This window comes from Vespa crabro, chromosome 11 (genome assembly GCF_910589235.1).
Source record: "Vespa crabro chromosome 11, iyVesCrab1.2, whole genome shotgun sequence".
In the NCBI taxonomy this organism is placed as follows: Eukaryota; Metazoa; Arthropoda; class Insecta; order Hymenoptera; family Vespidae; genus Vespa; species Vespa crabro.
In genome coordinates, this window is record NC_060965.1 from 3,069,181 (window position 1) to 3,094,400 (window position 25,220).

The 25,220-nt window shown below is 37.5% G+C and overlaps 1 protein-coding gene and 1 long non-coding RNA gene across 13 annotated transcripts in view; one reads left to right on the plus strand and one right to left on the minus strand.

Annotated features, from left to right (window-relative positions):
• The window catches only part of LOC124428169 (thyroid receptor-interacting protein 6), a 227,225-nt gene that overhangs the window by 77,581 nt on the left and 124,424 nt on the right, over positions 1-25,220 (minus strand). Inside the window, exons 1-2 of one of the 5 annotated variants that reach the window (XM_046971926.1) lie at positions 13,257-13,797; positions 8,466-8,586 (exon numbers count right to left, since the gene is read on the minus strand). The exons of 1 other annotated variant lie outside the window; for it this stretch is intronic. The gene's annotated coding sequence lies outside the window, so the exon portion shown is untranslated. Of the gene's footprint in view, positions 1-8,465; positions 8,587-12,768; positions 13,798-25,220 lie in introns of those variants that run through there. 3 more of the 5 variants (XM_046971923.1, XM_046971924.1, XM_046971922.1) reach the window with 3 other exon arrangements.
• Positions 14,040-21,024, plus strand: LOC124428172. 8 transcript variants are annotated; one of them, XR_006943093.1, is made up of 5 exons: positions 14,040-14,346; positions 16,603-16,776; positions 17,107-17,187; positions 17,278-18,684; positions 18,932-21,024. It is a non-coding gene; the product is annotated as an uncharacterized LOC124428172 (long non-coding RNA). The 8 variants fall into 8 exon arrangements; XR_006943094.1 differs by having other exon boundaries at positions 17,278-17,818; positions 18,420-21,024; XR_006943099.1 differs by having other exon boundaries at positions 17,278-17,818; positions 18,560-21,024.

Sequence of the window (25,220 nt, forward strand, 5' to 3'; positions counted from 1 at the left end):
CGTTTAAACGAGAGTCTCCTCTGTCTCTTCTCGCTTTATCCCTTCCAACAAAATCGAGTCTTCGTTCTCACCTCACAAGCTTACTGTGGCTACATAATGACACTTTTACACGCGGATAATGGGGCTCCAAAGGCACGCACAATGTGGCACAAAGCGTGACTGGAACCCCGAAGCGGGTATAAAAACATACGCGTGCACACGGGGAAAGGGAGAAAAAGGAAAAGGAGAAGAGAGATAGAAGAAAGGAGATGGTTGGAAAGGGATAAAAGACAAAGACAAAGAGAGAATGAGAGAGAGAGAGAGAGAGAGAGAGAGAGAGAGAGGGAGGGAGGGAGAGAGGGAGAAATCTAAAGGAGGAAGAAGAAGAAGGATAGACAGAGGAAATACTCGGTATCTCTCTTTTTCTTTCTCTGTCTCTCTTCATTTCTGTATATGTTCTATTTATTACATCATGAACACGCAAGCTCGTATTTTAAACGAGGAAGAGTGAGAGAGAGAAAGATAGGAAGAAAGAGTGAGAAATACGAAGCAAAAGGGTAGAGCTACCGGGAAAGGAACAACGCAACAAGAGGAAAAAAAAAACCTGAACTCATTTGCGAGACATTAACCAATTACTTTTTACGGAAAGGTTTCGGTTATCTTCAACTTTTCTTTACGTTCTACCCCCAATAATCTTTTCATGCCAGTAACCCTTTCCTGCCCGTAGCTGTTCCTTTTTCTCACTACTTCGACGGGAACCAGACTCTTTCAGCAGGCATAAACCCGTCATCGTTTAATCACCTCAAACCCCTTTCTATTCATATATTTTTTTGTTGCTTTTACAAATGAGCAAAAGTATCGGTTAGACGAAGGTCCATAATGAAGAAATGAAATATATCTTTGCTTGTCGCACATGTATGTGCATAGTAAACTAACAATAACTATGTATCAGGTTTGAGGTATGACAGACGTTCTTCTTTCAGCTAAATGTAACCGGCAATAATGAATCAGTTTGACTAAACGATGTTTCCCACATTCTACTCTAAATCTCTTCTCCCCTTAATCACTATTACGGATGCACGGAATATTCGCTAACTATTCTGCGCTCTGCATTTTAACCCTTCTCGAATCCAGCGAATACTCTGAATGCCTAGATAGTTCGTATTATCCTGATACTAAGTGGAATCGGAGCTTCAATGTTCAATTCGAATATTTTGAGCATACGAACTAAGCTTCTTCGTTAAGTGTGGCGATCCCTCTGATGATTTATAACTTATGCAACAATTTCGATTCGTTATAGTATTTACATCGAATGGACATAACTTTTTAATGCCTTTGATCCCTATTCCAATAACTTATGGTTAAGATTATTTTCAAATCATATATGGCGATCTTAAAGATCCGATAATTTAAATATTGAAACTCCATTTAAGGTATTTCACACTTGGTACTTTTTTATCGTCTTCCATCCAAATTCAGTTAAATTTTTTTTTTTTTTTTACAGAGAAACACTTTTCCGCCCACCCACAACCCGTTCCGATTCAATGGCTTAAGCAACGCTTTTTACTACCACGCTTAGTGACTCTAATGGTTCATCAGGGTGATACGTTAATGGATGCCGCCGCATTTACCTCGACCTTCGCTATAATAGCGATTAAAATTTAGGTGGTACAAGCGCGTGGAGCTATTTAAAAAAATCAAAGTCTCTCCCTTTTATTTTGTAAAAGCTTCCTTCCTTTAATAAAAAAAAAGTACGCTTCCCTAGCACTATTACCTTACAGATAACAAGTTACCTTCAACCTCATCCTGCTTTCTCTATACTAGAAGTTCGTATTCCGATGAGAAAACGATGGTAAATGGTCGATCAAACGAAGACAGAATGACCGTCACGTTAACGCAATAAAGAGATGGACTCGCCGTTGATTTTCTACGTCAGTGTATCATGATAATGAAATATCGGATGTAACTACCTCGTTTTGCAATGAACTTTCATTACAAACGAAACACTATTATATTGAGAAAAATGTTGCTAGGGTTATAAATCACGTCTCGCTTTAACTTAATTCGGACTAGTTCCACCAGCTGTAGCTTTCGTTCGCTAAGAAAAAATTTCTAGGGTTGATTTGATCACTTTGGTCAGACTGTAAATTTACTGAACTTATAATCCCAACTACGAACAATAAAAAAGTTTTTACGTATATCATCTAAATAAACGATCAGAGTATTTATTGAAAATAATAGTTAAATAAATTTCTTTGATTTTCAACAACAAGATAATCCAAACGGTAGGTAAGGCAAGAGTGATATAGACGAAATCCCGACAAACGAAGGGAGAAATGGTGGCAGTTATTCTGGAGAGTAGCGCGTAGTGTGTACTCGTGAGAAAGGATGACGAGAGAAGCAGGGAGGAGGAGGAGGAGGAGGAGGAGGAGGAGGAGGAGGAGGAGGAGGAGGAGGAGGAGGAGGAGGTTAGGTTATATAGAACGGCTCTCCGATCTAATATCTCACGAGGTGGTGTGGCGAGGCGGTGGCGACGTCGGAGACGGCAGCGCGCACATATCATATTGTTAATCTCAAAACCGCGTCTATAAGAATCCACTTAATGAAATTTCCGTCGTAGACGACCGACCGCACGAGCGCCGATTGGTCGGCTACAGGAGAAAGCCTCCTGTTCGTGTCCCGGTGCCTGCATGGCGGTGGCATTGTGGAGCAATTAATAATGTCATATTGCACCCCCTTGCCTTCTACCCTCTACACCCTCATCCCCACCTATCTAACCCCACCACTGAAGCACTTCGTCTAAACGCCCCAGGCATACAACTACCACCAACAGTACCACCACTGTCACCCCTCAGACGAATAGAGAAAGAGAGAGAGACAGGGAGCTATGTAGGAGTGTACCTACTGTACCGTGGCGAAGCTGGAGTAGAAGGAAGAGGTGGGCACCCTGACTGCTGGCTTGGATATAGGCTGTTGTGAATATTACATTCCCGGTGTATATAGACGCTGCGGGTCTCCCGGTAACGCTTCAGGGAGGGTGAGACGGTGCGCCAGGGTGAACGGGGACAGAGCACAATAAGACGGTGCAAGCAATTAATTTTCGGGCTTTTGCTAATTAAATTTTTGCTTGTCGCGTAGACCGCTCTCTTCGTTAAATCCACCTGCTATCTATATTGGTTGATCTTATCAGCAGGCTTCTTTCAATGATTATGAGTTTATCGTAATAACGTTAAATGCTATACGATTCGTTTAGATTACGAATAAATATTTTTTAATTATTTAGACAAGGATTTTAGAAATCACTATGTTTATATTATATGTAGATTATATGTACATGTTTAGGAATTCGTTTATAAGAAGAAAATGACGTAGATAGTATGCGAGTTTCTTGTCGATAATAATATCGATCTAGAGATAATATTTATGAAGAAGTCTAGTTATATTTGTATAGCATGTCCTAGTTTGTTTATCGATAAAATAAACCATATATCGGCTCGTCAAAATCAAGCTTACATGAGGTCTCTTTGATATTGATATCGCCGAAACCAATAATATGAAAATTTATCAAACATGAATATCTTCATTCAGGTTATTTTCTTCGTGTAAGAGAGAAAGAAAGATTTTCTTTTTGCTTTTTTTTTTCTTTTTTTTTTTTCATTTCATTCATCTTTTTAACTACTTGCCTATAACAATAGGAAATAACGATCTTTTATCGTAAGGCATACGTATTGAACCAACAGGTTGTAAGACAATCGAGAAGACCCTCAAACCATAGTTGAGATGCTAAGAAGACCTTCTGCGACTCGTGTATCGGTTTAATCGAATTTGATGCAATTAAAGCTTCCCGATGGAGAAAGTTCTTCCCCTGGCATCGTTTTCGCTCAAAATAATTACGGACTCAGGTGTCCCTCATTCGTATATGTTCAAAATGTACACCTGTATCCGCTGTCTTTCTTTCAATTTCTAGGTAAACATCTATTCATATAATAGTACGAAATTACAGAGACAATCGGGCCCTTGAAATTGTTTCATTGATCCTGATTATATTATTTACATTTCCATGACGTTCTGTGAATGCCAATGATAAAAATAAATTGAAAATGAAAGAAAGAGAGCGCTAAAGAAATGTATGAAGGTCACCATGAGATATCTTGAAGCGATCCTGACAAAAAAAGAGAATTGCTGTAAATATTAGGTAGGCAGTCGAGGCAAGTGAGATAGAAAAAGTAAGAAAGAGAGAGAATCACGGGGAGAAAGAGGGTCATTCGGCCCACGGGCCCCGATTCTCTTCGGTTGTAAACGAGCTGCCGTCTCTGCCCACCGTTTCGCGACCGCCTTGACTGTTGCTCTCGTAAAAACCTCGCCTGGTTCTTTCGCTAATCGACAACAAACACATTGTCTCTCCATTGTTGCTCCGACCGGTCATCCCCTGTGGCTAATATGGTGCCTTCTTTATTCCTACTCTCCTGTGCTCGTAGTATTCCAATTTGATGTTCAAACTCGTTTTCTCTTTGGAAATCATTTTCGTCTCAACTACAATTGATTCATGAAGGAATACGAAACAACAAAAAAAAAAAAAAAAAAAAAGAAAGAACGGGAGGGAAAAAAAGGTACCACGAAATAAAAGCTTCGAATCTTTTACAAAAGCTTTTTAACGATCTATCACGAAACATTGCTGAATCGGAGTTAATCTAACGTGAATTCTCTTCTCCGGGCGTTTGGTGTTGTTATAAAATATCTAGAAAGATACGGCACGTTGTACATACATAACGGTTATGTAAAAAATGCGTAGACAACAAACACAAACGTATAGGCATACACGGATAGGACAGTTCGTTTCTACGTAGGCGTGAACGTGCGTGCCCGAAAGGAGCGTGCGACAGTGGAAGCTTTTACTTCGGAGAGTATCGTACGATCCCACCGCCGTGAGAAATTCTATTTATTCTCGCCTGTGTCCCAATAAACGTAACGCTCGAAGCATGCATAAATTACCGCAAGCTAGCAAGCGAATGTGCCTGGATGCGTGCGTGCGCGCGTGTGTGTGTGTGTGTGTGTGTGTGTGCGCGCGCGCGTGCACGTTATTGTACCAACCGTACGTAACTACGTAACTTGCATTTTTTACTCTAACACCATCTATAAATTTAAATCGAAAACGATACTCGTTATGCGGCACAATGAATGTACAATACCGAAAGGGCATCGGTGCAAATTAATTTAAAAAACATCAATCAAGTAATAGTTAGGTCTATGTGATTTCTTCCATGTGGAAATATTCAAAGATATATATATATATAAAATCTTGTCAGATAAAGTGAAAATCATTAGAAACATTACGGAATTCAAGTTATATCAAGATTTGACTAAGTAATTAACGTAAAGTCGTTGAAAATGAAATCACCCTATTCGCAGAAGCTTCATCGAAGTGTCGTGAATTTGGAACTGCTTGGTATTTCAATAACGAAATAATGAGTAATTTGAGTAATAGAAAATTTTCGTCGGAGAGTAGTACGTTTTTTTACGCTTAATTTCTTATTTTGTGTTTCCTTTTTTTTTTTTTTTTTTTTTTTTTTTAATTTACTAAAATATCCTATCGCTCGAACAAAAATTTCTATTTGTAAAAATTATTTTGCTTATTTCAAAGCGTAGATCAGAGAAACGAATTTAATATTAAAAGAGGAAGATTATTCAGTTTATGCAACCGTACGAACAGTTAATTAACTTTTCTTTTCGATTTAATTTACTACCAATTATCTTGAATCGCATGTCTTGAGTAGAATATCGCGGAAAAAAAAAAGTGAAACGATTTAAACATCATCGAGTCATTTTCCTTCATCATCAGAAGACTCGTCGAACGTGCTGCTAGTATATTCTTCTTCTTCTTCTTTTCCATTTTTTTTCTTCTTTTTTCTTTTTATCGAACTCAAGATAGGAGGTATTCGTTGCATAATACCATAATTTGCTGGTATATAACGATAGCGTAATTAACTTCCACCAACCGAGACAATTTCCTACCAACGTTAATCGTTATCTTTTTTTTTTTCATTCTTCGAATTTCCTTAATTCTATAATTTAGAATAAAAATAGAAAACTTGCGTTAGGATTGTGTTGCGTGAACGATTGAATTCGTAATTTATTTCTTTTACATTCTCTGTACAATTTCCCAATACATATGGAAAAATGTGAATTTATCATAATTGTTCTTTTTTTTTTTTTTTTTTATCGATCATTTATATTATATTTACTTGTTATGAATATTTGAATACATAGATAAGCAGATAAATAGAAAAGAAATATAAGTAAAATGAAAATAAAAAGAGTACATGTTTGAAGGGAATAAAAAATGAAAGAAATGAATATAACAGAAGCCACAAGAAACCAGAATCCAGAAGGCTGGTATGATTAAGAGCGATTTCTTAACTTGCCCGACGCTTACGTGTGAATTTTTTTTCCATTTAAGCATAGTTAGAACAATAAACAGTCATGTCAGCTGGCAGGAGTTCTTGCGATTCCGGAAGACATCTCGTAACGCAAGTGGTGCTCAATGTAAAATCACGAAATGCTATATTCTTGTTTATTACAATATCTATTGTGACAAATTACTGTTAATAATTAATTAATAATCTCAAACACACAAATCTATTTATGATAAAACGCTCTTCAAATTTTCATATCGATTTGGCTAATTTTAAGATATTCTAAGAAATTAAAAAAATAACGAGAAAGAAAGGGAGAAAGACATAGTAAATGCAGAAGGACTCATGCGCATGCGCGTCTCTAAATGTATGCGTATGTAGGAGTGGGAGTGAGGGAGGCAAAGGAAGAGTAGTGGAAGGTGGAAGAAGAGAAGGGCGAAGAGACGGAGAGAAAGAGACGGAGAGAAAGAGAAAGAGAGAAAGAGAGAAAGAGAGAAAGAGAGAAAGAGAAAGAGAGAGAGAGAGAGAGAGAAATAGAGAAAGAGAAAGAGGAAGGGAGAGAGGGAGAGAGAACGAAGACAGGAACCTCGGCTAATTAAAACCGCGGATAGTAATTAATTAAGCAGACGTCAGAGGAGATCCTAGGATTCTACATTGGGCAGGGGTTCTCGACTCTCGCGAAATTGCTGGGAAATCGATGTCGAATTCACCGATCCTTGCTCGTCCGAAGATCTCCAGCTCGCGACAGGATAACAGCCAGCGAGCGTTTCTTCTCTTTCTCTTTCTCTTTCTTTTTCTCTCTCTCTCTCTCTCTCTCTCTCTCTCTTTCTCCCCTTTCCATCTATCCAGCCATTCCTCCCCTCTCCATCTCTTCCTCTCTCTCTCTTTTTCTTTCTCCTTCCAACAATGTGAATGACTCGGCAATTGAAAATTTTCTCTTACCCGCGACGATGTTTAATTAACGTCTTTTTAAAAAGAACGATCCTCGACTATTTTCTTTAGACCCGCCCGCCATAATCCGAGAGGAACGTTCCTCTCGCGTACAATTAATTGCGGAGGTAACAAGGAAGAAGCATAATATAAGAAAGGCACCCTTGTCTACCCTATCCATCTCCCCACCATCCCCGTGACGATGGTTGGTCGTCTCTTCGAGAGAGAGAGAGAGAGAGAGAGAGAGAGAGAAAAAAGGAGAAAGCGTTTCTCGATTAGATCGAAGCACTTTAGCCGAGGAAAAATTGACCTTCCATTCTCTTTCTCTCTCTCGCTCAAGAAAATTGCCCCTTATCGAAAACTAGCTCGCTCCGATTCGAACTTATACCAATTAATGTTATTACTTTCTTGGGGGGGATGGTGGAAAGGGCTAGTAACATCGTACATATCCACTTCTTTCTATCCTTTTCTTTTTCTTTTTTCTTTTTTTTTTCTTTTTTTGCTCCAATCCAGTATACGTTCGTTTCTCTATCTTCTCCTTTCTCTCTTTCTAGAAGTGACTTCCATGAACCTACCAAGGGATAGGTAACCGCCGTGTTTCGATATAGCACAGATGGGGTTGCTATAAGGATTGTGAACGTGTATATGTGTGGGTCTATGAAACGAATGAGGGTGTACGAGTCGACATCTTAAGTATATTGTGCTAGATAAGAAGCGGAGGCGACCAATCCTTTTTCGTATTAACAATGGTGTTATACAACGTGATGTGGAAGCAACAAAAATCTGTTAATGACGATTTTTCTTCTTTTCTTCTATTTTTCTTCCTATCACCGCTATATGCTCGGTGATATATTTTCTACACATTTTCAGTTCTTCTTCGTACATATTTTTTTTTTTTTTTTAACTATTAATTACAGATTTTTTGTATCCACGAAGAATTAAAAATTGTTATCATTTCAAAAGAGATTTTGATTGATATTTCAAATATCAACAAATAAAAAGGTCATAATGTTCCTTACAACAATGTAGTTATGGTTCAAGAAAGCAAAGCAGTTTAAAACTAAAAGTCTAAAGCTTATGCACATAAAGCAGGTGCATCGAAATATATTTCAGACATTTTCTCCTTTGGCCTTTTTATCCTACCTTCACCCCGTAGAAACCCCATGTTTCCATTTTGCACTTTGGCCAACCGTTAAAACCATCCTCGTCACAGGATTAGCGAAATCCTCTTGAATCGGAGTACCTTTAGACCCTTGCCTCTTGCCTAGTATATGTGAATACACGTAGATAATATATATAAATACAATCTTAATATATCTGATAAACAAACAGGTTACTATATGTAATCTCATTTAAAATATATATGATAAAGATAAACTATGTTTTTCTAATATTGAAGCTATAGAATAAGAAGATTGATATGTCTAATAGAAATTTATTTTAACGAAGAATTAACTGCCATTAAAATCATTTATGTTCTTACAGAAATAGAGCCCAATATCGAAAGAAATACAAAACAAGCCATCGACTCGGTCCGAAACAAATGGTGTCAGATCTCAATCCGGTCACCCTGTAGAATACAGAGTCTGGGGATAATATATGGTAACAGAACACCTAAGAGCTGCGGTGTACGTAACGTTCGCGTAATATTTGTCGATGTATGCGTAAGTCTGACCACGTATAACTGTGTACGTACTCATATATATGTGTAGCTTATATTAATGTTGGTTTGTACGAAAGGAGAGAGAGAGAGTGGAAGGAGGGGGAGAGAAAAGGGAGAGAGGGAGAGATAGAGAGAGAGAGAAAGGGAGAGAGTGTACCGAGTATTCGTATATTCGTATGTAAGTGTGTATGTTTGTGAAAACTACCACGCATGCGCGCGCGAGCATGTTACTGGGATGGCCAGAGGGCAGCTAACGTTTATAATATTAACGCTAATGGACTACCTTATACCTTATATACTAGCCGACCCCTCGCCAATCTTCCCCCACTCCATTCTCTTACATCTCCGAAGCATCTCCTTCCCCTACTGCTACCACCACCATTGCAATCATCGCCTTCCGAGTGTACTCGCCAAAGTACGGGATAATATTCATGGATGTATTCAAGTTAATGCATCAAGGCGTCCCACGTAGTAATAACGAAGAAAGTCTAAAGTGTATGTGTGTGTGTGTGTGTGTTGAGTGTATGCATACAAAAACAAAAATATGCATAATGGGCTAAACTATTTTTCGCATAAATTTAGAATTATTTTAAGAAAATCTTAAGGATATCATATTCGTTATATTTTGTCGCTATATAATATGCCTGTTATGTGATAACTATTAAAATGGTTAAAAAATATAAAAAAAAAGAAAGAAAAAAAAAAACAGAAAAAAAAATGTATCAAACTCCACTTGATACGTTTATTAAATAATCATGTTTATCTTTGTTAATGCCTTCCGTAATATTGTAATAACTATCACGGTAGCACGAACTATTTTAAATGTCGAGAATAATAAAATACGATGTGGCTCTATGCCGTGTTCCTCTTCTTCCCTCCTAGCACCACTATCGCTACCCCTGCTTTTCTCCCCACTCCTCCTCATCAATATACGAAGTAATATTCATAATGTAATGGAAGTACCGTAATGTAAGCTAATGCATCCTACAATTTCTTGAAAGCATTTCGATAATTTATGAAAGGAAGCGTATTCATAACATAGTTATAAACTTATCTGTCAGATAGATAGAGAGAGAGAGATAGAGAGAGAGGGAGAGAGAGAGAGAGAAGCAGAGAAGAGAGGGAGAATAAGGGACATCTAAAAGTATTGAATTCGGTCGACGAATATATGAGAAAGCTACAGTTGACTAAGAATTGTGAAGATATGTGCTTCATAGTAGTCCTTTTTAATAAATTGGCGTGAATAATAATTGATATAGCATCTTTGCCCGTTATACTTTAGTACTATCTCGTATATGCATTTCTTCGCTATGATTACATGTGCTATATATATATATATATATTACGTTTAATGTCATTCCATTTCTCCTTGCCAACTGTTATACTTTAAACTCTTACTGGCTTATATATATATATGTATATATATATATATATATATATATATATATATATATATATATGCATGCTCTCATTCTTATACTTTTTGTTTCCTTTTTTCTGGCTTGGCTAACCTTCGAAATCATATAATTCACGTATTTTAAAATTGTCTTAATGTTGAATTAGAAAAATGGAAGAATAATTTTTTATATGTTAATACAAAAATGAATTTATAAATAGAGATTTTGTAAGTTTTACAAAAATGTACATATCATACTGCCATGATGGATTCTTTGGTGAGATACGTAGGTATACTTAACTTTTAATTACTATAATATAACTAATTAATCTCACCGGCTACCGGAAAGGGATGGGGTATTGTATTATATTAATTTAATTTTCAATATCACAGGGTAATTCCTGACGCAACGGTAATTTTAATCAACCCTCTACCCCGCCATTCCTTCATTGCATCGTGGACTCGAATAAAGGATGTATATGTGTATACTGGTATATAGGAAAGACAGAGAGAGAGAGAGAGAGAGAGAGAGAGAGAGAGCCTTGCGAAGGGAGAAACAGACTACACCTACTCAGCTAATAAAAACCGGCAATAAAAAGCACCCCTTAGGGTTACTACCACCATGCTTTTCTTTAACTCTCTCTCTCTCTCTCTCTCTCTCTCTCTCTCTCTCTTTCTTTCTTTTTTTTTCTCTCTAATTCTATACCTCCTTTTTCCTACCTTTTTCACTTTCCCTCCCGTTGTCTCTCTTTCTCTTATACGCTCTTATAAACCCTTATCCTGGCCTTTCTTTCTCCGTCTCTTTTATACCAGTCTACCCACCTGGTTGGGATTAACTTTAATCAAATATTTACATTTTAATTCATTCCCGTATACATTCAAGCAACCTACGTAGACCCGGTTACGATAAGGTCGTCGTTTAATTACAAACTGCCACTTTCGCACAAACTCAACAATATAGGTACCTTTAAGTCTTCCTAATATCGACTAGCATCATATTCATAACGATGACTGCAACGATGACGGGCTGAATTACTAATTTTATCTTACGTCATTTATAATAATAATGGAACAACTGAATCATTCGACATTGAAATTAATTAAAGAATAAAAAGATTTTTATAAAGGCTTAGAGTGATATAGTTTAAATTCTTTTTCAATTAAAATAATAAGGAATCGATCGGTCCGTTGTGCGGCTCAGAGGAGTTTCAAGAATCGGGAGTTTCACATACGCTCTTGATAAGGTCCCTAGTTACACTTTCATTGAACGTGGGCTTTCTTTTTCTTTCTTTTTCTCTCTTTTAGTATGTACATATGTGTGCACATACGAAGGCCAAGCTAATTGGACGCGCCACAAAGGCGATATGGTGGCAATACCCCGCGTGAATTACAGAAAAGAGAACGGAAAGACGAAAAGAGGGGAAAAATAAGTCGAGCGTGTCTCTCCGCGAGTTATATCACGAAAGAGAGAACAAGTGAGAGAGAAAAAAAGAGAAAGAGAGAGAAATAGAGAGAGAGAGAGAGAGAGAGAGAGAGAGAGAGAGAGAGAGAGAGAGAGAGAGAGAGAGAGAGTTAGTGATGTAGAGAAAAAGAAAGGGAAAAGAGATTCATGCTCAACGTTGAAACTTCAAAGCTCTTTGGCCGTCCGCCAGCACTCACGTAACTGACTACTTGTTTTGCCAACGTAGCGAACTCCAACTCGCTACGTCGCATTCTATCTACCCTCGATATATAGATATATACAAACTCTCAATGTATATACGTTTGTTCGTTTGGTATTACAATTTTGGAGAAAAAAAGAAGGGAAAGAGAAAAAGAAAAGATAGGAAGAGAGAGAAAGAGAGAAAGAGTAAAAGAGAGAGAGAGAGAGAGAGAGAGAGAGAGAGAGAGAGAGAACATTTAACACCTCTTCTATACAACGGCATAGAAATCTGAACGAAGTGCAGCGAGCACGTGGCGAGAATGGGCGCGCCTGCGTGTCCCGACACTCTCTCCAGACGCTTCCTACACGGAAATTTCTTCTCTCTCCTCCTCCTCTCATTCAGTCTCCGTCGTGCTCTTCGTTCGAAATGAACTTCCTTGTCGGTACGAGATATTCGGCATTTTAAAAGAATTCCTAAAAAAGTTCTTTTTCAAGGATACCAATAAATTATTCTGACTTGAATTTCACTGACTTGAATATTAGGAAAATATAAAAAATTGTTCTGTTTGATCCTTGAATAGAATTCATGGAATATCGGTGATAATGGAAAGAACACTTGTCACTTATTTAAAATTTAAATTTTACGCATTTCAGATTACGACTACAACGCGATACATTTTAAATATACGTTTCGGAGTCACGTTATTGGAGTGTCATCGACATTAAGAAGATAAACTTTGCTCACCTCGAGCCACGGCATGCCGTGGGTTGGTCGATCTTACAATCTCCTTGGGAAGAAAATCTCTAAGAAAACTTACGAGGTTTATCTTTCCTCGCGGGCCACCACTTGCGTGTCACGTTTTTTATTTTTTTCTTTTCTTTTTTTTTTTTATTTTTTATTATCGATTTCAAACCAATTCGAAGTAGCTCCGAATTATCACAACCGTCAAGAAATCGGATACTCGGCTTTTTCACTCTTACTCTTAGATCCTTGAGATAATACACTATCCTTCTCGTTGAACACACAATGTCTCTCTCTCTCTCTCTCTCTCTCTATCTTTCTCCCTCCCTCTTTCTCTTTTTCTTGCTTTCTTTCTTTCTTTCTTTCTCTCTTTCCTTCTCTCGACGATGTAAAAGGCAGAAGTTAATTAAAAAAAAGGCGCGAACTATTTTGTTGATGTATCAATTCTTCCTTTTTTATAATCTTTCCTTTTTAAGAAAACAGATCCTCACCGTCGAGAGCCGTCGTCTTCCTTGGCCAATCGTTCTTCATCGAGTTGAAGACGATAAGTTAGGACGATCGAGTGGCTCTTCACCGTAGAAACGATCCCGTGGCATCAATCCGTGTCTCCAGGAAGGATCCTTCGTTGGCGAAGGAGACGCATGGCGGTCGTCTCGAGAATTCATATCCGTGCACTGTCACACTAAACTCTCTTGTTCACACACACCATTGACCTTCCGTCACGTTTTTACGTTAGTTCGTTCGTACGTTGGTACGTTCGTTCGTTCGTTCGTTCGTTCGTATGTTCGTTCGTATGTTCGTTCGTTCGTTTGTTCGTTCGTTCGTTCGTTCGTTAGTTCGTATCGTTTTTTTTTTTTTTTTTGTCAAATAGAAGAAGATAAAGCTCGATAGATAAAGAAAATAAAGTAATCGAGCAATGGAGAAACACCACAGAATGTAAACGCGCGCGTTTGGATGGTACACTATCGCTCGCGTGTAATAAACAACAGATAACAGCACATCTGTACGCGACGACGTCCGACGAGCGAGTGGAGCTACGGCCAATACCCCCACCACCGCTCTTCGTGCCGCGCGACGCGTTCACGGAGCGTCTGTCGGGTAGAAGGGTGAGGAGAGGGGGAGAAATAGAGAGCCGAGCGAAGCCGAGCGCGATCGAGCTCGGCAGTAGAGCACTGTAGTGGGAGCAATACAGAAGGGAAAGAGTGTGCGGTAGGGGAGTCGCGCGCCGTTAACGCCGCCTGGTGGGGTTAACGTCAGGGGCGTGAGCGAAGAAGGGGCGTCCCAGCGAAACAGAGATAGAGAGTGAAAAAGAGAAAGAGAGTTCTCTTAGCTTGCTCTATACACCACCTCCGGCGGTACGTTCAGCTCCACGCGACTTCACGAGTGAAACATTTCGCGGGTTTCGCGGGGAGCTTTTCCGCAAGACTCGCTGGTGGGAGGTTGAAGGTGGTGGAGGAGCGAAGGAAGGACAACGGTATTCCCGTTAATTGAACGACTCTCTCGCGTGGGGAAGGAGGTACCTGGAAGGGAGACGCGACACTCACTACTCCGGATCGAGAAGAGGGAGAAGGATTACTCGCAGTAATTACTTATTTTTATTACGCTCCGCCTTCCTATCCTCTCTTCCTCTCCTTCACTCTCTCGATACTCTTACTCCCTTCTCCAATCTTCGTCCTCTTCGTCGCTGTGCGTTCAACGTCGCCAACGGTTAGTCACTTATCGCCGAGGAGCGTTATTGTGCTTTTCCTTTTTTCTCTTTCCTTTCTTTCTCCCCTTTTTCTCTTCTCTTCCTACTTTTCTCATGTTCTTCCACTCGTGCGCACTAGTAGCTTGTCCGCTTTTAAGCAGTTCGAATGCGCTGTTCTTTCCCGCCCGTTTCTAAAGCCAACGTTCATTCTTTTCACAACAATAATCAGAGCAATTCATTTCGGGGGGATCATTGCGATATTAAAGAGAAGTTTAGCCAACTCGGTCTTTCTAGTGCTAATTAATTAATTTCCGATTCTAAAGGGATTAATTGAGAATTGTCGTATATTTTTATCTCAAATAAATGGCATTGATCATTCCAATGAACTTTTACGAACGACGTATTATTTTTTTTCTTTTTTTTTTTTTTTTATTTAACAGGAAGAACGTTACTTTGTTTATTAGATGAAGAGAAACATGAGCGTTATTATTTAAAAGGTAACGTGCTAAGTAAGTAATCTACATTGATTGTATGTGACCGTCTGAATGAAATGGTTCCACGATATCAACTTGTAAACATAGATTAGAATTGTTTTGTAAATATTAGAATTACGTGTATTTCTTCGTTCGCACTATTATTAACTATATAAATTTTCGTTTAACAAAAACGATCTGATATTTGATATTTTACGTATCGAGTTAACTTCTTCACGGTTGTTGCATTTCCTTAATCGAGTCAACCGGATACTTTGAGGCTATCGGACAGGTGAATGAACCGGTAAAAGAGCATCGTCTCGGACCGACGGTAACTTGGCATGCTATCGAGAGTCGCTTTTTTGAACAATTACGTAGAAACGTGCTGAACTAACCTCTCGTAGCAAACCATTTGCTTCTTTTTCTGAACTTTCTAAACCGATAAGGACATCATGGGAGTCGGGACATCTTTAACGCAAGTGTGACAGTTACAGGACAGTAATCGCTAAAAAAAGTCATTGATAAGTTAGTAAAAAGTTGTTTGAAAATGTTTACTATAAATAAAGATTCTAAGTTTTTTTTCTTTTTTTTTTTTTTTTTTTTTATTTTCTTTTGAGCTTGAATATATTATAGATATTAAAGTGATCTTTTTACGATGAAATAGTTCGTTCGAAATTTAATAAAATATATTTAATAGTATTCACTTCAATTTCGTTTTCAGCGAACTCTTTCGTTTCATGTTATTCAGGGTCGTTTAAGTTAGCTAATTTTGATTAAAACAATTAATCAGATACTTTGTAGAAGAGTGTATTAGTCAAGTGTATTGATCGTTTGATTAACGATTATCTGAAATCATGCAATTGGTTTTATCATCGCGTGATTGTACAATGTGACTTATCGTCATTTTTAACTTTACTGTAAAAATTATTTATTTTTTGTTATTAAAGATATACTATAATGCAATATTGTGAAATAAATTTTGGGTAAAGAGAATTGACGTTCAAATCCGAAATACTCATGTAGATATTAAAGATACGTATATCGATAAATGTTAAAAATACAATTTGTTGATAATGTGTAAGTTATCAAAAATTATCATTGTATACATTTTATTGCTATTGAAAATAAGAAAATCTGAATATTTAAAAAACTCACAATTCAAACAGGTCCCATTAATATATTTTCAAAGGATCACATTCCTCTTTTGATTTCAAATTTGAGATAGCTTATTTTGACAGTTCTCGGTTCAACTACCTTGAAACATGCCGTGTATTTCAGTCGGCAAAGAGAAAAAAACAATTCCTCTTGACGTCGATCCTCATCGGGTTCGACCTCTCGAGAGAAATCTTATCCTTATTGGATTACAAAGAAACAATCCTAAAACCTTCTAACGAGTCTTTTCGGGTCGCAGGAAGTTCGCTTCTTGCGATAGATATACTAACGCCTCGTGACAAGCGTACCGATCGGAACCCTTCACGGTCGGCACCTTTTCGAGCTATCCACTGCAATTATCCGAAACCTTCCGTGAGCTTGGTCACGCCATTGTTCCTTTTTCCCAAACGTAGCCCGCCGTTGTAGGTTCTTCGAGGATACTCCATTGTTTTCTTACTCTAACTGTCATTCTCTCCCTCTCTCTCTCTCTCTCTCTCTCTCTCTCTCTCTCTTTTTTCTCTCCAGGACCTAACCACCAGCTCAACCAGTTACCGCGGTTCAACTTTGCTGTTTTTCTTACCTAGTAGATGCGACTCTAGATAAGAGTTTTGACAAGTGCGCCTGCGACCGTCTATGGGGTGCCGACTAAACGACGAGCCATGGCTTGAGGAACTCAGGGAGAGGCACGTACGAGTTAGTGTAAGTGTGTTTTTGTGTAGTTACCGATCGACTGACAGGTTCTCAAACAAGGAGAGATCGCCAATCGAGTAATCCTAAATATGTATGTCTGTCTTGGTTTGTATTCCTTTATGCTCTTTAACGGTATATACTCAGCTATATCTTTTTACGAGCATTATCTTCAGATTAGATCGTAGAAACGTGATGTTTAGTTCATATTTACAATATTAGCGCGTTTCCAATATCGTATCCTATACGTTTCATAAACTGTGACAAGTATCATAATCTTTCGTTTGATTCAAGTAGATTCCTAATATGATTTTTTAATCCTGCTCAGATTTTTATTTCCAGAAAGCAGTGTGATCATTTGCAACATAGCCACACTACGAACGTTACTATGGATAAATAAATTAAGAGTTGTAAAATTCATAGGTAACAATTTTGAAATTTTAGAACAGAGAGAATATCGATCCGCGATTCTTATTCCATTCAAAGACCACAATATTGAGTTTCTTTTTTCAGAATGGACGAAGAGGAGACCAGAAAGTCGATAGATATGCGAGAAGTGTTATAAATTTCCTGCGGAAACCTCTGATTTTTAGTGGCAATGATTTTGCAGGGACATGACATCCGCCTACGCTAGGCTACCATGTAAGGTGCGTTTATTTTGGCGACCTTTACGACGCGAGTTTACGATCGCCTGAATGCTTTCGTGAACTTCGTAATGATTTTCGGAAGTTTGCGGAAAAAACATCGAAGAGAAAAAAGTTTTTGGATCGTTCGACTCTATCAAGGAGGTTCCACGGGAGAAACAATAAAATTCACTGAATTATTAGCCGTTATCGTGGACGGGAATAGACAGCAGAAGTAAGAAACAGATTCTTCTGAAAAATGAAATAGTATAAAAAACGAAACAACAACATTCAACTAACGTTGAGGAACGATCGAATAACCAAAGGGAACTAGAGAAAGAGAGAGAAAAGGGACGCGAAAAAGAGCGACGCGTATCGTAGCTCACGGAAAAAGGAATGGAAAGTTAAGAAAAGGCAAAGGTTCAACAGGGGTAAGTCCAACAAGAATATTGAAAGCCGGTCCTTCGAACGAGGCCAGCGATCAAGAGAGCCAATTATTTCGAAGACCCACCACCACTACTCGTACCCACCCGCTTTCTTTCTCCTTTCTTCTTCACCCCCGCATACGCGTACTCACGTCGAACATATTTTTCCTACGTACCTTACGCGAATACTCGAAGCGCACTCAAGCCACCAAAGTACTCACATACGAATAGTATATTCGAACGCGCGTTCGTTCGTTCCGTTTCGTTTCGTTTCGTTTCGTTCGTTTATTCGAAGAGTACCGTATACATAATACTCTTCGTACGTAGATAGGTACGTACGTAGAGGTACATTATGCGAATCGAGCTTCATACATCGTTTCCGTTCTAATAAAGCTAAGGGTACCTTCTCGCGACCACCCTCATTTCTCAATCTCTTTTTCTCTTTTTTCTTTGCTGCTGCAAACATTTACTTTGTCAACATTCGTCTAAAAATATCATTAACTTTTTGCACTTCAAACGTATTTATTTGTTCAATTAGAAAATGTTTTTTATTCATTGATGAACAAATTAAATATTTTCTATTTATTGATTATTTATTTTCCATTAGGGATACAATTTTACAACGTCGATATCAAATCGACGATTAATGGAAAATATATCTATACGCGTATCTTTACTGTGCTTTGGTAGATTTAAAAAACGAAGGACATTGTGGCATACTCTAAGTTAGATTATATGAACCTACAGAGCAATCTTATGCAATGGAGCTACTGAAATCTTAATTCAAGCAGGCGCGCTGTGCCATTGAATACGTTGACGGGGGTAGCGCCTTTCAAAAGCGTCGCTTACAAGCACGTTACACACACGGTTAGGTAATTATATTTACCTTTTCAACTATATTATTTACGTCTGCTATAAAGGGGTAGATCCTTATGGTTCCTCTCATTCTCTCATTTTCTCTCTCCCTTCCTTTCTCTTTACTTCTTTTCTGTGTTGCACCTAGGAATAAAAAATCAAATTCTTTTCTTTAAAAACTAGAAAGCCTATATAATTTTTTATAGAAAAAGTAAGCGACTTGAGTAATCTCTCAACAATTTATAAAATAATCTTACTTTACAGATCCATTTTTGAAAATTCAGTATCTCGAAAAATTTGTATGTAACCAATACCGAGTAAACAACTGCACATTTTAATATGCATTCAAATGAGTTTTATGACTGCGAAAACCTTGTCGAAAAAATTGCAATAAAAAGTTTTAGCAATATCGATGCGTAAATTCTTTTTTTTTTTTTGAAAATGTATGAGGACAAATTATACCATGAAGTTGGGATTATAATGATGACAAACGCACAGTGTTGATTAATAAGGAAACGTTGAAAAAGGGTAGATAAGTATGCGTTAATGATAACTTTGGAAGAGGAAAAAAAGAGAAAGAACATATCTGGTCATTTGAATGACATAGAAAATTGTAGTTATAGTAATAAATTTTTCGTAGAAGGAAAGAAAAGATTCATATTACGCAAGATAAAATTTGAAGATCCACTTGAACATGATGATCAAGTAGAACTTTGTAGAATCGCACACGATCATTTTGGCGTGTGGGAAAGGGCAAGAGAGTGTGGGAAGGTTAAACGGGAACGAGTTAGAGAAAGGATACGATTCTGCTTGTCTCTGGGACGGAAGTGACGTCGCAGTCACCGGCGGAAATTCGTACTGGAAATTCCGATGGGTTCGAGAGGTTGTGGGAGAAAGGTAAAGGGAGGGCAACAATCAGGGTAGACCCGGTATTACGCTCCATTCATCCCCTACTGACACCCCTTACCACCCTCGAACCGTATTTGGCTGACAATTCTTCATTTGCGTGCAGCAAACTCTCTACTGTGTGTGCCACGACCGTAGCGAAAGGTTTAAACCGCTGGTTGGTTCACGTTCGAAAGAGGCTACTGATCCGTCTCTATCACGTGATTTTACCTTTATTCCTCATAATCGTGAAAGTAACCTTTGTTCTTGGTTTAAACTTCGAAGATGATTATTTATTTACTTTTCTTAACTATTCTTGACAATTTAATCTGTTAAGTCTGATTACGTTATGAATCTCTTTTCGATAATTTATAATGACAAATAGTCAATATTTAGAACAATTTTTAATTTAATTGAAACCATAGATTTGTATATCAAAATTATGCAAATGATCAAACTTGATCTGTCGAATGATCATCATTTCAAGCTACGAGAATGGAAGTTTCCTTGTTAGACCAAACAGTTACCTAGTACGAGATGTGGATAGACTAAGCACTATTCTTTCTCGAGCACTATTCTTTCTATTTCTTTCCTTACAATCTTTTTGATGGTTTGAACAAGATGACAATTGAACTTGTCGAAGACATCGCTGGGATAAGGTCAAACGGGCATTTCGTATCGCATTGTACAATGTATGCATCTACATTGTCAAAATGATTGTACTTGACAAAATGATAATTTTTAATAAATTTGAATAGGGCAAAAAGGGCATTATCGTACTATTCATACTTTTACAGATTATATGAATGATTTGGTAAATTAACAATTTAGTAATATCTACATCATGTTTTATCCAAAGGAATTTGAAGAAATCATAGAAATCAGGATAATAAGGAGAGATAGAGAAAAAGAGAGAAAGAAAGAGAATCGTTTGTACAAGCATTTCTTCGACTGTTAGGTGGTCCAATTTGAGAAGGTGCTATACCATGAGAAAAAAAGGAAGCAGAAAGAGTAAGAGAAGTGCCGTACGTGAGGGCCAACGGTAAGAGGGGAAAAAGGCAAGAGGAGGAACGTCAAATTGATCCATATTAATAAGAACGGAGATTCGCGTTGCCGGACTTTTGCATAAATTTGAATCGGCCCTCATACAGCTCGCGGCAAGGGTTGCGAATTTGAATAATCGAGAATAATTTCGAAGTTTTCTCGTGCAAACGCGAGGTAGCGTGCGCGCGTCCGCGACTACGGACGTGATCAGCCGACGTTTCGAAATATTTCCTAGTGTAACGCTTTTCTCTCTTCTTCCATCTCCTTCCCCCACTCCAACATCATCCACCACACTGCCATCTCGTTCCGTCCGGTAGATGTAGGTAATTAACCGCATGCACCAGCCAGAATTGGAAAAATACAGAACGCTTTAGAAATCAGGCTGCGTTTTCGCTGTTTGTGGTTTTAATAAATTTTACGGACACCAGCATGCTTTTTCTCCCTTTCTTCCCTTTCTTTCTTTCCTTTCTTTCTTCCTTCCTTTTTTTTTTCCTCACCTGGAAAAAAGGAATGTAGAGTAATTTTTACCATACGCTGTTACGAATCAAAAGTTTTTGACTCTACGAAAGGAGATTATTAACATATGATGTTAGGATGGACGAGAGGCGGCGTACCGCATGATTCGTTTAAAATATGCTCGCCGTAGGCGACTCGAACATCTAGGGAATTCGTACTGTTCAAATACAATTGGATTTTGATTTAGAGGAATACTGAAGAGTGTCTATGAGAAATTTGATTTCTAGATTGCATAGATTATTACAATTGAATTGAATGTACATAGATATTCGGATTAACATATATGAAAAGTATTAGATAGTTATTTTAAATTACAGTAAAATAGAAAAAAAAAAAAAAAAGAAAACAAAACAAAAAAAAATGTAATAATATTCCCTGTTGCTCTGGACATGTATTCTTTTGGCTTGTCATTTTGGATTAAAAATTGATTACTTCAATTGGAATCGCATCGCGCTTTGACGCGTGTCGGACCGAGGAGAGATATGCTCGTTTCGTTCCATCTCTTGGCAGATTAAAGGCAATCTTATCACATAGAATGACGAGGTCTTGTGATCGATCACAAAAAGTATGCAACGGAACTATCGCGTCTCTAAGAGAATAGACAAAGACGGACATGTTCGAGGAACGGACCACCCGTTGAGAATGAGGAATGTGGAACTGTACCAGCAGGGACGGAGATCAGTCTCTCTCTCTCTGTCTCTCTCTCTCTGTCTCTCTCTCTCTCTCTCTCTCTCTCTCTCTCTATACTTTTGCTCTTCTACACATTTCGAATCAAATTTATTTCGACCATGTCCTATCTATGATACCTGTCCTTCAAAATGACTCGGTAGTTTTACGATTAATCTTTTTTTAATATTTTACACTTTGAAAGTATTTTCTTTATTATTTAAAAAGAACGAATAGCACGGATAAAGTCTGTACGGATAATACATAAATAAATAACACGATATGTACATTCGTACGAATGAAATTCTTCCTTTTACGAAATCGCGTTCCTTCCGGGGCTCCCAGAAGTTGTTCCACAGTCCCTGGTCTCTCGTTCCGTATGGTCTATCCTATTATAATGTCGACCATGCGCGTCTGTCGTCCGTATGATCTCCAGAGAAATGGAAGAGTGTAAAACGTCGGGCACCTGGACAGAGAAAACGATAGAGAAAGAGAAGGAGAGAAATAGAGATAGACAGTTTAGCTGGGCATTGTGAGGAGACAAATATGAGTTAATACATCATCCAGGGACCTATTCAAGCTTCAGGAACGACGTGAGTGGTGATCACGAATTGGTTGGTGTATAAATACCTTTTAATTGCTATCTCTCTTCCTCACCCTGCCGGCCCTCGTTATTCTTGTCTCTTTCCATATCTTTCTCTTTCAGCCGCCTTCATTGCGTCGAGGAAACACAGACGATGAGAAAGTATGACACAGAGAACAAGACTAAAAGAAGAACTCTTGCCTTCTTGATTATCTTCAAAGTTCATCAACCCGGTGTTATTCGGATAAGGTTGAAAAAGAAATAATTCTTCTTTTTTTTTTTTTTTTTTTCTTTTTCAACGGATAATCCAGGTATTCTTGGTATATCAAGAGTTTTATTTATGTCCTAACTTTATTTAAAGCTATTGAAAAGAGGTAGACAGAGAGATATAGCAATTAATTTGTTTCGTAATTCATTCACCGATACCTTTTGGTATCAATGAGATGACTTTCTCGGTTAAGATATTACGAAGCAAGTAACGTATATAGAGCATTGATAGATGGATTAAACTAATTCGAACATTACAAACAAACTTTAGCAAGGGCTTGTTTAAAGTTGTGTTATTCAAGGCGCTATACTCCAATTATGTGTACCGAAGCACTTTGATCATAGTCATCCTCCGTGTTTATCATGAAGATACCTCGAAGCATTGGCAGCGATCTTGGTGGACTCTCTTTTGTAATTTCCTTGTTCTTATAGATTACTTACAGTTAGAGGTAGAATGTAAAGATTAATGTAAATCCCTTACAGAAGTATATACTTTTTTCTTGTAATTAAGTATACGCGCGTGCGAGTTAATATGTTTAAAAATATGATCATTTTATATGTATTCGTTAATTAGATTAATACAGTTTTAAAAGTATCTCGTCTAAGTTTGTATGATTTATTAATTTCGAAAATTCATTTGGATATTGATATATAAAATTGCAAAAATATTATTTCTTATAGAAAACATATAGCTCTACGCCTATGGGCCAAAAGGGTACTTACATATGCACGTTCTTCGTACACGCATGTACTCAGAAATGCACGTCGGGGAGTATACGAATGTAAGGTATACGTCAGGCTCACTGTCAGTGTCGTATCTTTGCATTGACATGATGGACGGTCGACGTGAAATTAACAATGTTATCCGGTCATTAATCCGTACGTGCATGTACAACGTGACCGTCCAAAGCCTATTAATTAAATTAGGTCTATCTAGGTCCCTTTAGATTGCCGTCTATATCTTGGATGCCTCGGGTTATTCTGCTCGATTACCTTAGCTTTCTCTCTACCTCCCTCCCACCCTTTCTCTTTCTCTCTTTATCTATCTCTTTTTATCCCTTTTTCTTATGCCCTTTCTACAGTTTTACTCTTTATCCCCCTTAGAGATTAAAAATCAAAGATTTAAATTAGACTCTATCAATGAAGTATATATCTATATGTAAAACTGAGAATAATGAGAAGAAAATATTACTTTCTCTTTTAAAGTCTCTTTTTCCTTTGCGTTAAACTTAACTCACGCGTAACGTTAGATCGACGAGGTCGATTAAGGATAAGGATTAAAGAAGAGAAGAGAGAAAATTACAATAATAATGGCGGACCGAGAAGCAGCTATGGGTAGAAAACCTGTGTCCGCGAGAAAATAATCTCCAGGAGATTAGGTGAATCGCTTAGTGGTACAGAAAGCTCTATTCACATGCAAATATCTGTCAACAGGTACTCCCTCTCTCACACAACCTAGAATCTTCTCTGTCTCTCCCTATCCATTCTCCACTTATGCGACACATTCTTGTGAATACCCAAGAGAGATCATGCTCTCGATGTAAGAGAGGTGATAGGTGAATTTTAGAAAGATTTCAACCTCTTTACAACTCTCCGTTATGTAATGTTGAAAAAAAATGTTAATGCATACACAATTTCATATTATATTTATCAACAACTATTTCTATTATTTATTTTAAATTAGAGATCATGATTGTTAACTAAATAGCAAATGAAAATATTTTCCGTAACATAGATAAACGTTATGTATATACTAACCTAAACCCACGGCGAAGCTGCCACTGTGAATCAGGAACTGCGATACACAATAGTACCTAAATTAGTACTTAATTAATATAGAATACATGTTTGACATGATGTTACCGTTGCAATAATTAACAAATCCAATCGCGAATATTGTTCAACGAGCGCTCAAATCAAGTTATATACAATCATAATTAATTTGAGATTCTCGTTTAAGACTAGTAGTTAAAAAGGAGAAATAGAAGATAAGGGTAGTTATCAAGCATCGAGAGATTATTTTTGTCGACAAAATTTCAGCGATCTATCGTACATAAAATAAGATTGATATATGAAGCGAATCAGCACAGTAGATCAAATAAATGAGAATCGCTTAAATGGTTTAATTATTCAACCAATAATGGATTTTGTACATATATATACTTAGAAACCAACTTTGATAGAGTAAGTCAGGGAATTCATCTTGTCATTTAGAAACCATCCATGGTTGACATTTAATAAAATGAATCGATTAGATAAAGTACTTTTATGATCACAACGAAAATAGGTATATATATATATATATATATATATATATATATATATATATATATATATATATATATATATATATTTGAGAAACACTTTACCAAAGTTAGCTTCGAAAGTTAAGGCGATAATCGATTACTGAGACTAATTATTACTGATGTTACGGTCTAAAATTTTCGAGTGAGAGCCCTTGGCAAGTTTCTAGATGTATAATTTTTAAGGTGACCTTTTAAGAAAGGGAGAGGTAGAAAGCCAAAGAGCAAGAGAGAGATGATCAGGTATTTACGATGGCATTCGGCCGGTGACATGGGTTTCTGAGACCAA